This window comes from Microcaecilia unicolor, chromosome 2, assembly GCF_901765095.1.
Source record: "Microcaecilia unicolor chromosome 2, aMicUni1.1, whole genome shotgun sequence".
NCBI lineage: Eukaryota > Metazoa > Chordata > Amphibia > Gymnophiona > Siphonopidae > Microcaecilia > Microcaecilia unicolor.
This window is the reverse complement of record NC_044032.1, coordinates 16,868,934-16,881,516: the sequence shown is the minus strand read 5'-3', so window position 1 is coordinate 16,881,516 and position 12,583 is coordinate 16,868,934.

Sequence of the window (12,583 nt, the reverse complement as noted above, 5' to 3'; positions counted from 1 at the left end):
GCAGTAAGCTGCAAATGTGCAAGTGCTACCCACACGTTAAAAGATATTTTTTTATTTTTGACTTCAGGGGAATGTCTGATGGCAGAGAGTGGGTATTTCTACTTAATCAGTGAGGGGAGGCTTGTGAAAAATGGCCTGCGCTGGTGTCGGCGATTGTACTGGATGCGCGCAGGTCCATTTTTCAGCGCGCCTGCAAAAAGGGCCTTTTCTATTTTTTTTTTGGCCAAAAATGGACACGCGGAAAAATTAAAATTGGTGCGCGTCCATTTTGGCCCTGAGACCTTACCGCCAGCCATTGACTTAGCGGTAAGGTCTCGTGCGTTAACCAGGCAGTAATTATCAGCGCGCGTACACTGCCAATTACCGCCAGGCTAACGCCATGAATCAAAATAGAATTACCACCTGGCACACGAAATAGCTGGGTGCTACTTCTAATTTGACGCACATTGTACACATGTAGGGGCCTATGCGCCTTAATGATTCGAAAGCGCCAAACCCGTCCGAGAAAAACTGCACTGGCTCCCAATCAAAGAACGTATTGCTTTCAAAATCTGCACCCTGGTTCATAAAATTATCTAAGGCGAAGCCCCGGGATACATGACAGACCTCATAGACCTACCAACCAAAAACACAACAGGATCAACACGAACATACCTAAATCTCCACTACCCAAGCTGCAAAGGACTCAAATACAAATCAACCTATGCATCCAGCTTTTCCTACATAAGCACACAACTATGGAATGCATTACCAAAAGCCGTGAAAACAACTTATGATCACCTAAACTTCTGGAAATCATTAAAAACTAACCTGTTCAAAAAGGCATACCCTACCGACCCAACTTAAATGCCTGAACTCTGCAACACAACGAAACCAAAGCTCGTAATGGACATATAATAACTCTTCCTCTCTACGATTCCCTAATGTGTCTGTACACACGAACCTTATTCTACCACAACATTCCTGTATTTGTTCATACCGGAATTGGCGAACGCCTTTACGGTACTATGTAAGCCACATTGAGCCTGCAAATAGGTGGGAAAATGTGGGATACGAATGTAACAAATAAAATAATAAAAGGGCTCCTGAGTGCGTCAGCATTGCCACGTGCTAAATGATTAACGCAGAATTCGCACGTCAGCCCTTACAGCCTACAAAATAGGTGTCAGTAAGGGCTCAGACGCTAATTTTTGTTAATGGCCGCATGCTCGTGGCAACATAAGTACATAAGTACATAAGTAGTGCCATACTGGGAAAGACCAAAGGTCCATCTAGCCCAGCATCCTGTCACCGACAGTGGCCAATCCAGGTCAAGGGCACCTGGCACGCTCCCCAAACGTAAAAACATTCCAGACAAGTTATACCTAAAAATGCGGAATTTTTCCAAGTCCATTTAATAGCGGTCTATGGACTTGTCCTTTAGGAATCTATCTAACCCCTTTTTAAACTCCGTCAAGCTAACCGCCCGTACCACGTTCTCCGGCAACGAATTCCAGAGTCTAATTACACGTTGGGTGAAGAAAAATTTTCTCCGATTCGTTTTAAATTTACCACACTGTAGCTTCAACTCATGCCCTCTAGTCCTAGTATTTTTGGATAGCGTGAACAGTCGCTTCACATCCACCCGATCCATTCCACTCATTATTTTATACACTTCTATCATATCTCCCCTCAGCCGTCTCTTCTCCAAGCTAAAAAGCCCTAGCCTTCTCAGCCTCTCTTCATAGGAAAGTCGTCCCATCCCCACTATCATTTTCGTCGCCCTTCGCTGTACCTTTTCCAATTCTACTATATCTTTTTTGAGATACGGAGACCAGTACTGAACACAATACTCCAGGTGCGGTCGCACCATGGAGCGATACAAAGGCATTATAACATCCGCACACCTGGACTCCATACCCTTCCTAATAACACCCAACATTCTATTCGCTTTCCTAGCCGCAGCAGCACACTGAGCAGAAGGTTTCAGCATATCCGTTTATTAAGCTAATAGTAAACACACTACATGACGGAGGTTTTTGCCTATGACGAGGAAGTTCCGCTCCTTTAGGGTTATTTAGTAAAAAAAAAACCTAGGAGCTACTCAAGGTTTTTTTCCTCCTTTCACCTGAAGCGTGTCCACGATTTATTCAGGAAATCTTGACTGCCCCAGCTTGACATATCGTCCTTTAGATTGTAAGCTCCTTCGAACAGGGACTGTCCTTCTCTGTTAAACTGTACAGCGCTGCGTAACCCTAGTAGCGCTGTAGAAATGTTAAGCAGTAGTAGTAGTAGTAATTGGCAAGTTAGGGAACTCTACCCCCCCCCCCCCCCCCCCCCCCCCCGTTTAGTATTGTAGTTAATTTCTACTATTAAATGGGAAAATGGAAAATTGGTTATCTTCTGGCTGCGGCAGAAATGGACTTAGCCAGCAGAGGGATCCGCATAAGGTTGCACTAAAACCACTTTCTTCGTAAAAGAAGCCCTAAGAATTGCAGTACTGACATTTGGGACCCTTTTACAAAGCGGCGGTAGGGGTTACTGCACGCCAAATCGACACCTACCACCCGGCTAGCGCGCCCACCCGGCGCTCATTTTGAAGTCGGTGCACGCTGTTTCCTGCGGTAGAAAACATTTTTCTATTTCCTCCTGCGGGGGGGGGGGTGTTCCCGGTGGTTATTGGTAGTGTAGCCACATTAGCGCACGCTGCATGAGTAGCACGCGTGTAGCGTGTGAGCCAGGGGTGTAGCCAGACTTCGGCGGGAGGGGGGTCCAGAGCCCGAGGTGAGGGGGCACATTTTAGTCCCCCCCCCGCCATTGCCGACACCCACACCCCCGCCATTGCCGACCCCGCTGCCGCCGCCACCACCGACTTTGCCCCCCCTCCCTGCCGACGACCCTCTCGACCCCCCCCCCACCGCCAACCCGCCGTTGCCTACCTTTGCTGGCGGGGGACCCCCAACCCCTGCCAGCTGAGGTCCTCTTCTTCCCGCGCAAGGCTTCCTTCTGTTTCTGACGTCCTGCACGTTGTATGTGCAGGACGTCAGACTCACAGAACGAAGCCTTGCAGATCAGCTGCGCAGGACGTCAGGAACAGAAGGAAGCCTTTTGCGGGAAGAAGAGGACCTCGGCTGGCGGGGGTTAGGGTCCCCTGCCAGCAAAGGTAGGTGACGGCGGGAGGGAGGGTCGAGAGGGTCGTCGGCAGGGGGGTCCAGGGCCAAATCTACAGGGGCCCAGGCCCCCCCTGGCCTCACGTAGCTACGCCACTGGCATGAGCCCTTACACCTAGGTCGAAGGGTGAGGGCAAGGGCTCAGGCAGTAGAAACAGACGCACTGCTTTTAATTCTAGCGTATGGCCATTTAGTGCTACCATTAAAAAAAGCCTTTTTTCCTAGCTGTGGTAAAAAATGGGCCTGCATGCGCCAAAAACACACGCCCATGCTACCACAGGCTACTTTTTTTACCACGGCGTAGTAAAAGGACCCCTTTCTTAGATGTCAATATTCCTGTCCCCCATTTCTTCAATGGAGTCCGTATGGCATGATATATAACAAAGAATAATGATTGTGTCAAACTACTACGTGTATTGTTATTTATTTTATTATAATTTATTTGGATTTTGCTCACACCTTTTGCAGTAGTAGCTCAAGGTGAGTTACATTCAGGTACACTGGATATTTCTCTGTCCCAGGAGGGCTCACAATCTAAGTTTGTACCTGAGGCAATGTAGGGTTAAGTGACTTGCCCAAGATCACAAGGAGCAGCAGTGGGATTTGAACCGGCCACCTCTGGATTTCAAGACTGGTGCTCTAACCACTAGGCCACTCCTCCACTAGCAACATTCCATCTAGAATCTCAAATAGTAGCAACATTCCATATATTTATTTATTTAGATTTTGCTCACACCTTTTTCAGTAGTAGCTCAAGGTGAGTTACATTCAGGTACACTGGATATTTCCCTGTCCCTGGAGGGCTTTACAATCCAAGGAGTTCTTTTACTAAGGTGCGCTGAAAAATGGCCTGCGGGTAGTGTAGGCATGGGTTTTGGATGTGCGCAGATCCATCTTTCAAGCGCGCCTGTAAAAAAGGCCCTTTTAAATTTTTTACCAAAAATGGACGTGCGACAATATCAAAATTGCCGCGCGTCCATTTTGGGTCTGAGACCTTACCGCCAGCCACTGATCTAGCGATAAAGACTCACGCGGTAACCTGCGCGTGTCAAATGCCACTTTGCGCGCGTCTCATATGCGCGTCTGAAAATAAAAAAATGTTTTGGATGCATGCCAAAAATTAAATTACCACACGATAGCTAGGTGGTAACCCCAATTTGGTGCATGTAGACGCTTATGCGGCTTAGTAAAAAGGCCCTTAATTCTGTACCTGAGGCAAAGGAGGGTTAAGTGACTTAGCCAAGATCACAAGGAGCAGCAGTGGGATTTGAACCGGCCACAGGTGCTCTAACCACTAGGCCACTCCTCCACTAGTGAATCTCCAATATTTATTTCTTTAGATTTTGCTCTCACACCTTTTTCAGTGGTAGCTCAAGGTGAGTTACATTCAGGTACTCTGGATATTTCTCTGTCCCAGGAGGGCTCACAATCTAAGTTTGTAACTGAGGCAATGGAGGGTTAAGTGACTTGCCCAAGATCACAAGGAACAGCAGTGGGATTTGAACCCCCAGCCACCTCTGGATTGCAAGACCTGTGCACTAACCACTAGGCTCCTCCTCCACTATAGCAACAGTCCATGTGGAATTTCAAAAATATTTATGTAGATTTTGCTCACACCTTTTTCAGTAGTAGCTCAAGGTGAGTTAAAAAAAAATATTTTTATTGAGGTTTTCAAAAATACAGCAAACAAAAGAAAAAGAAAACAATGACAAGAACAACTTATACTATACAAAGCAGTTAGACAGCTGATTGCAGAAAGAGGTCAAGGGTTTTCCATTTCTGAGAACCATAATGAGACCCAGGGATATCATTCACTGAAAGTTGCTCATATCTCTTGTACAATAAGACCCAAGTCTACCAAAGAAGGACATTGACTGGAGAGTTATCTTTCCAATACGATATTATTAATTTCAACGCAATAGAAACCAAGAAGTCAAAAAGCAGTTTATCGCTCTCTGCAAATATAAATGGGGTGCAGATTGACTTCCAGATTACATACTTTGGTAGAAAAGGGTCCTGAAACCCAAAAATCCTTTGCAACTTATCCCAAACATCTGCCCAGAACAATACCAGATGAGGACATTCTAGCAAAAGATGCATAAGAGTTCCTGTGGTATGTTTACACGACCAACATAAATCACAACTTGAAGCTCCAGACAATTTGCTCTTTCTAGGTGTCCAAAGGGCCCTGTGGTACACAAAAAAGAGAGACTGTGAGATTGCGGCCGACAGGGAAGCCCTTGGACCCCTTGACCACACACGAGTCCATTGAGCATCTGACAAAGAGTCCTGAAGGTCCATTTCCCATACATGTTGCATAGAGGATCGTGGAGCAGGAATAGGGGACCTCATAGCTTTGTAAAAAAGTGAGGCTTTGGGCTGCATCCTGCACTGAGTGGCGAGAAAGTGAGTGAGAGCGCCATATCATTGGCGACACCATGGAAGGTCCACTTTTTAGATGTAACTACACTACGCAATTGATACCACTGTAACAATTGAGAATCAGGTATGTGAAACTCAGCCTGGAGCTGTGCAAATGTTTTAAGAACACCATCCGTTATCAGTTGGTTCAGGAACCAAATACCACACTTCTGCCAGATAGACCAATTTATGATCCTCTTGCCGATCATTAACTGCTTATTGTGCCAAAGAACCATACTGGAAGGGAGACCAGCAGGTTTCGGCAGAGACTTTGCCAGCGCCGCAAAAGCTGAATTTTTTGCGATGATCACGTTTTTGCGATTATCTAGTGCTTGGGAGTCAACATCTGCAACTTTTAGTGCCCGTTTCTGCCAATATCCGTAGTGGAAAACGGCCAGATAAGGACCTTTCCACTGACAACCACGAAGAGGTGCAGAAGGAGAACTCTTGTAAAAACCACTCGTACCCTTTGGATAGAATAAAGGGGTGCAAATATGGTAACCCTAATTGTAAGGCCTCTGGCGACATGGAAACACTGCACTTGAATGTAACTCACCTTGTTCTACTACTGAAGGCAGAAGCGAAAGAAAAAATGCAATAAAAAGGTTTGTGGATTAACTGGGGGATGGCGCGAAAGACAGAAAACCAAGTGACTTACCTTCAGCAGGCGTTCTCTGTGAATGGCAGGATACAAGTACTCACAGCATGGGTGATATCACCGAATGGATTGCAAGTCCCCACGGCATGCGACTCCCTAGATAATGGGGAAAATGACTCCCTAGATAATGGGGGAAAATAACACAGCGAAAGGTGCTATAGCAGGCAGAGACACCAACGGATATATTCTGGTGGCAGCAAACCTTTGGTTTATTTGATCTTCTTTTTCTTTTCTTAGAAGGCAGCCTGGAAATGAAAGAAATGGGCCTGGGGAGGATGGAGTTGTATTCTAATCCCCAAAGAGAGTCCGGAGGACTACCTGGCTGACATTGGGGGGCCTGATCCAGGCAGTAGTGGGCTGTGGATGTATGAACAGATGGTCCGTGTTGCAGCTCTGCATATTTCCTCCATGGAGATTGATATCAAGTGGCTAATGATGTTGTCATAACTCTGACATTATGAGCTGTAACCTTCAATAGTCAAGCCTGTCTGGGGGTAAGGGAAGGAAATGCAGCCTGCTAGCTACCTAGATACTGGATGTTTGGTAACGGCAGCCCCCCAGTCTATTAGGGTCAAATGAAGCAGAAAAGTTGGGTGGATTTTCTGAGGGCTTTCACCTTCTTAAATAGAAGGCTAAGGCCTCAATCCAGTCTAATGTGTGCAAATACACTTTCACCTTTGTAGGCCTGAGGTACGCTTTCACCTTTGTAGGCCTGAAGTACACTTTCACCTTTGTAGGCCTGAGGTACTCTTTCACCTTTGTAGGCCCGAGGTACGCTTTTACCTTAGGCCTGAGGTACTCTTTCACCTTTGTAGGCCCGAGGTACGCTTTTACCTTAGGCCTGAGGTACGCTTTCACCTTTGTAGGCCTGAAGTACACTTTCACCTTTGTAAGTCTGAGGTACGCTTTTATTTATTTTATTGCATTTGTATCCCACATTTCCCACCTATTTGCAGGCTCAATGTGGCTTACATAGTATTGTTAACATAGTTGTTCCAGTATATTAGGTATAGTTAGTATTGTGTAAAGGTTAATTAGGGGAAGAAAGAAGAAGGAAGGGATTTATAAGGGTATTTATAGAAGGTGGGCTTTCATAACTGAATGGGTTGGTGGAGTGGATTAGTGGGGCTGTAGGTTCTCATTGTAGGCCTTGTTGAAGAAATATGTCTTCAGAGATTTACGAAAGATAGTTGTTTCGTTGATTGTTTTCAGGTCTGTGGGTAATGCATTCCATAACTGCGTGCTCATGTAAGAGAAGGTGGTGGCGTGCATCAGCTTGTATTTTAGTCTTTTACAGCTGGGGAAGTGCAGGTTGAGAAATTTGCGAGATGATCTTGTGGCGTTTCTGGGAGGTAGGTCCACAAAGTTTAGCATGAAGATTGGGGCGTCTGCGTAAATGATTTTGTGTACAATCGTGCAGATCTTGAATGCAATGCGTTCCTTAAGTGGGAGCCAGTGAAGTTTCTCTCTTAAGGGTTTTGCACTTTCATATTTAGTTTTTCCATATATGAGTCTGGCGGCTGTATTCACCTTTCTAGGCCTGAGGTACGCTTTCACCTTTGTAGGCCTGAGGTACGCTTTCATAGGGTTACCATATGGCTCCAGAAAAAGGAGGACGGATTGAGCCAGCCGGGTTTTACTTCCATTGCTTTCAATGGAAGTAATTGAGCTAGCCGGGTTTTACTTCCATTGCTTTCAAGTAATGGAAGTAAAACCCGGCTGGCTCAATCCGTCCTCCTTTTTCTGGAGCCATATGGTAACCCTACGCTTTCACCTTTGTAGGCCTGAGGTACACTTTCACCTTTGTAGGTCTGAGGTACTCTTTCACCTTTGCCCGCAGGGACGGAGGCTGTTCCTGCGGGGTTCCCGCGGGGATGGAAGCAGTTCTGCGGGGTTCCCGCGGGGATGGAGGCAGTTCCTGCGGGGTTCCCGCGGGGATGGAAGCAGTTCTGTGGGCTTCCTGTGGAAGTGTAAGCTGCACCTGCACCAGCCTCTCATCTACCGAATACCAATTTATTTGAGTGCTGTCTCCTCCTCCTCTTCTTCCTTGCTTTAACAGCATAAATGTGGAAAGTCTTCCATTAAGGAGGTGGTAGAGTCACAAATGATGACGGAATTCAAAAAGGCGTGCTAACCTTAAATGGCTGCATGTGTGTGGATGTGTCAAGTGACGCTTAGATGGCGACTCTGGCTGTGATGAACTAGAGCTGATACCTGGCAGACTTGTATGTTCTGTGTCTCTCATACATGGCAATCTGGTGTAGGATGGGCTGGAAAGGGCTTAGACAGCAACTTCAGTGGCTGGAACATGAGGACAGTGCTGGACAGACTTTTACGGTCTGTGTCCCACAAATGAGAACATGAATAGGCTGGAGTGGGCTTCGATGGCAACTCCAGCAGTTGGAACATAAGGATGGGGCCAGATAGACTCCTGTGGTCTTTGTTCTAGAAACACGAAAGAAAGACCATAATCAAGTATATAATATCACACTCGTTGATTTAATGATGAATTGATCATGAGTGTGACTATTGGGCAGAGTGGATGGACCGTTCAGGTCTATTTGCTGTCACTTACTATGTTACTATTAATCCTCTTTGCTCCCAGGCTGGTGCACAGACCTCAGCTCTGACACAGGCACGAGAATCAGATGTCACCTGACCTACTGGCGCGTGCATGTGGCGGCCTCTCAGCACACAATCCCAGTGAATCAGAGACAAATCTTACATGTGCGCACCAGAGTGTTCCAAGTTCCAACTTCCGGTCCGTCCTTGCCTACAGTGCTGTGGCTCAAATCCGGAAAGGGAGCTGACTGGAACTTTCTTTTATGTACTATTAAATTCTTACGGGGATGGGTGGGGATGGGTTAGATTCTTGCGGGGATGGGTGGGGACGGATTGGGATGGTTTAAATTTTTGCGGGGATGGGTGGGGACGGGTAAGATTCCAGCAGGGACGGGCGGGGATGGGTAGGATTTCTGTCCCCGTGCAACTCTCTAGCCTGAAGTACACTTTCACCTTTGTAGGCCTGAGGCCTGGGAAAAAAATATTGTCAGGATTATAGACTGATTAAGGTGAACTGCCTAAGGAAGGAAGGATGGATACATTGAACTACTGTATTGTTACTGGAGCCTGTGAGCTGAAGTGACTGCTACCAAAAACAGGACCTTCCAGGTCAGGTACTTCAGGTTCACAGGACATCAAGCAGCTCAAAAAGAGCTTTCATCAGGTAGGTTAATACAAAGTTCAGGTTCCATGATATGAGGCTTAATGGGGCGCTTCAATAGAAGCAAACCTCACATGAATTAAACAATTAAAGGATGTACAGAGATAGGTTTATAGTGTGGTGATAATTGTACTAAGGTAACTGAGTTGGTTTTTAAACCTAAGTCTCACAAATATAGTAGGCATGTACCAAAAATGTTTATTTATTATTAGGTCTGCCTCACCCGTTTGGGCAACAGCGGCATGGGCTTTCTACTAACCTGGAAAGAACTGCATATCCCCTCTAAATACTTAATTACTCTAACCTTGTATCTGCTCTGTCAGATTTACAGTCTAGGCAGTAGCAAATTCAGTAATTAGGAGGAAACCCAGTATTCAAAAGATATAATAAGATAGTTTATTAGCAAAAGCATCTTACCCAAAGATAGTACAAGCAGTTCAGACATTCACATGGTAGAACAACACTTCACGACTGATGACATGTGCCTTCAAAGGTTGCTGGCTTCACTCTTCTCCGAAAACACTGCTTAGGTAGCAGACCTTTTATACAATTTTGGTCCTATAGATCCCTATGAGCATTTCACTTTCCCACCTGCACTTTCATCATAATTGGCACATATATCCAATTATGCCCAAGTTCTAACTTTTCTTAGCTTTCATCCAATTAGGACCGAGTTTCAACCGTAGCAAGTTTGCTTATCTCTTATCCAATCAGGACCAAGTCTCAGTTTTCTTATCTCTTTTTTTTTTGTTTTGTTACATTTGTACCCCGCGCTTTCCCACTCATGGCAGGCTCAATGCGGCAGGCAATGGAGGGTTAAGTGACTTGCCCAAAGTCACAAGGAGCTGCCTGTGCCGGGAATCAAACTCAGTTCCTCAGTTCCCCAGGACCAAAGTCCACCACCCTCACCACTAGGCCACTCCTGCACTCCTCCACTCTTACCAATTATGACCACGTTTCAGCTCTCCTGTCTCCAAACTTCGCTTACCCTTAAATTGAACTTTTCTTCACCTGGCCCAATTAGTTTTATAGTTTCTCAGTATGCCTATGTCCAGCTATACACAACCCTTGCCAACTTTGTAACTCTGCCAAGCAGTGGCGTTCCTGGCCTGGATGGCACCCGGGGTGGAGCGCTGATGCCCCCTCCCCCGCTAGATGACACCTTCCCCCCCCTCCGGCGAAATGACACCCCCCCCCCCCCCGGGTGCACGCCGCTGGGGGGGGGGGGGTGCCGCGGCGTGCGCCTGCTCCTCCGAGTTCGCTAAACTTCGTTTGTTCACTGCAGCTCCCTCTGCCCCGGAACAGGAAGTAACCTGTTCCGGGGCAGAGGGAGCTGCAGCGAACGAACGAAGTTTAGCGAACTCGGAGGAGCAGGCGCACGCCGCGGCACCCCTCAGTGGCGTACACCCGGGGTGGACTGCCCCCACCCCCATGGTACGCCACCGCTGCCAAGGTTAAGCAGGCTGTCACATTTCTTCAGTGAAGTATCAAGACTGAGAGATGCTATGATTTTAGAGGCCTAGTTTACTTTAGAAAGCCTGAACCTGTTTTTCACTGCATTCAATTTGTGACAATTATTTACAGCATTCAAGCAGTTTTTGTGCGGGACAGGCAAAGGAATCCATTTAAAACAGGAAGACTTTCTAGTGACAAGTTCAGAGAAGCTAAAGTTTTATGTATGTATTTACTAGTAAAAAAGCCCCGTTTCTGATGCAAATGAAACGGGGGCTAGCAAGGTTTTCTTCTGTGTGCATGTGGGTGTGTGTGTGTCCCTGCCCTCTGCCCTCTCTCCCTTCCCCTGTGCTGTCTGTCCTCTCTGTCCCCTCCCCCCTCGGAGTTGAGTCCTTCAGTGTTAAGTTTCCTACTGTGCTGTGTTTGTGTTACAGAGATAGTGAGGTCTTCTGCCCTCTCTCCCCTCCCCCCTCTGAGTCCTTCACTGTTACAGAGAGAGCGATTTGATTTCGTGCTTTGCTGTGTTTTCCTTCACTGTTTGTGTTACAGAGAGAGCGAGGGCGGGGCAGACACTCATGGGGAAACCGGATATCTCTCTCCCTTCACACTTCCGGCTGGAGGCTTCATTTAGAATGTTGGTGGTGCCTTTTATATAGAGAGATTACATTTATATTCACATGATCTCAAACAAGTTCAATGCAGCTCACATGATAACAGATACAAAACCGATAATCATTTCAGCATCCAACTTTAAGGGCAAGGGGCCAGTGTTGAGATGCAACAGAGTCCCCTGAGCTTGCGTAATCGGTGTTGGAGAAAATCCTAGTTTGATGGGTCTTCTTATGAAAAGCTCCGGAAGAAGAGGGAACCGCTCTTGTCTCAGCCAGAAAGGCGCTAGGAGAATCAGGGCTCCGCAAGGCTAGTTTTCTGTATGTCCTCATCCTGGAGCAGAATTGAGGGTCCTTCTTGCAGTAAGGAGTGGCCCACGCCTGATGAATCACCTGAGCCGCTCCCTCATCCAAGGACCGCTTCTCTGGTTGAAGAATACAATTCAGTTTTTCTGCCAGGCCCTGAAGGCAGAGGCGTAGCCAGACCTCGAGGTGGGAGGGGGCCAGAGCCCAATGTGTATGTGTGGGGCACATTTTGATCCACTGCCCCACTGCCGCCCCCCACTTCCGCTGCCTCACTGCCCTGCTGCTTCCCCGCCCACTGCTGCTGCTGTACATATCTTGGCTGGCTGGGATCCCCAACCCCGGCCAGCTGAAGCTTTCATCCAGCGCTGGTCTCCTGTGCCGCCACACTGCCCTGCTCTCTCTTTCTCTCAAGTCCGGCACACTCCTATTTAGTGAAACTGAAGGAGCATGCTAGACGTGAGGGGAAGAGAGAGCAGGGAAGGCAATGCAGCAGCGCCGGAGACCAGCACTGGACGAAGGCTTCAGCTGGCGGGGGTTGGGGACGTAGGTATGCCACTACCTGAAGGCCATTCTGTGAGGGAGATGGCCCAATTCCACATCCTGACAGTTTCTCAACACAAGACGTACGATTCAATTCCTCCTTGTATAAGAGAATTCCAGTCAAGGAGGGTGGGGCCCAGCCAGGGAAGATTAAAAAAAAAAAAAACAAGAGTGGAGAAAACTGAGGGAGACCTAGAACAGGAAGAAGCCTCCCCCAGACTGTAAA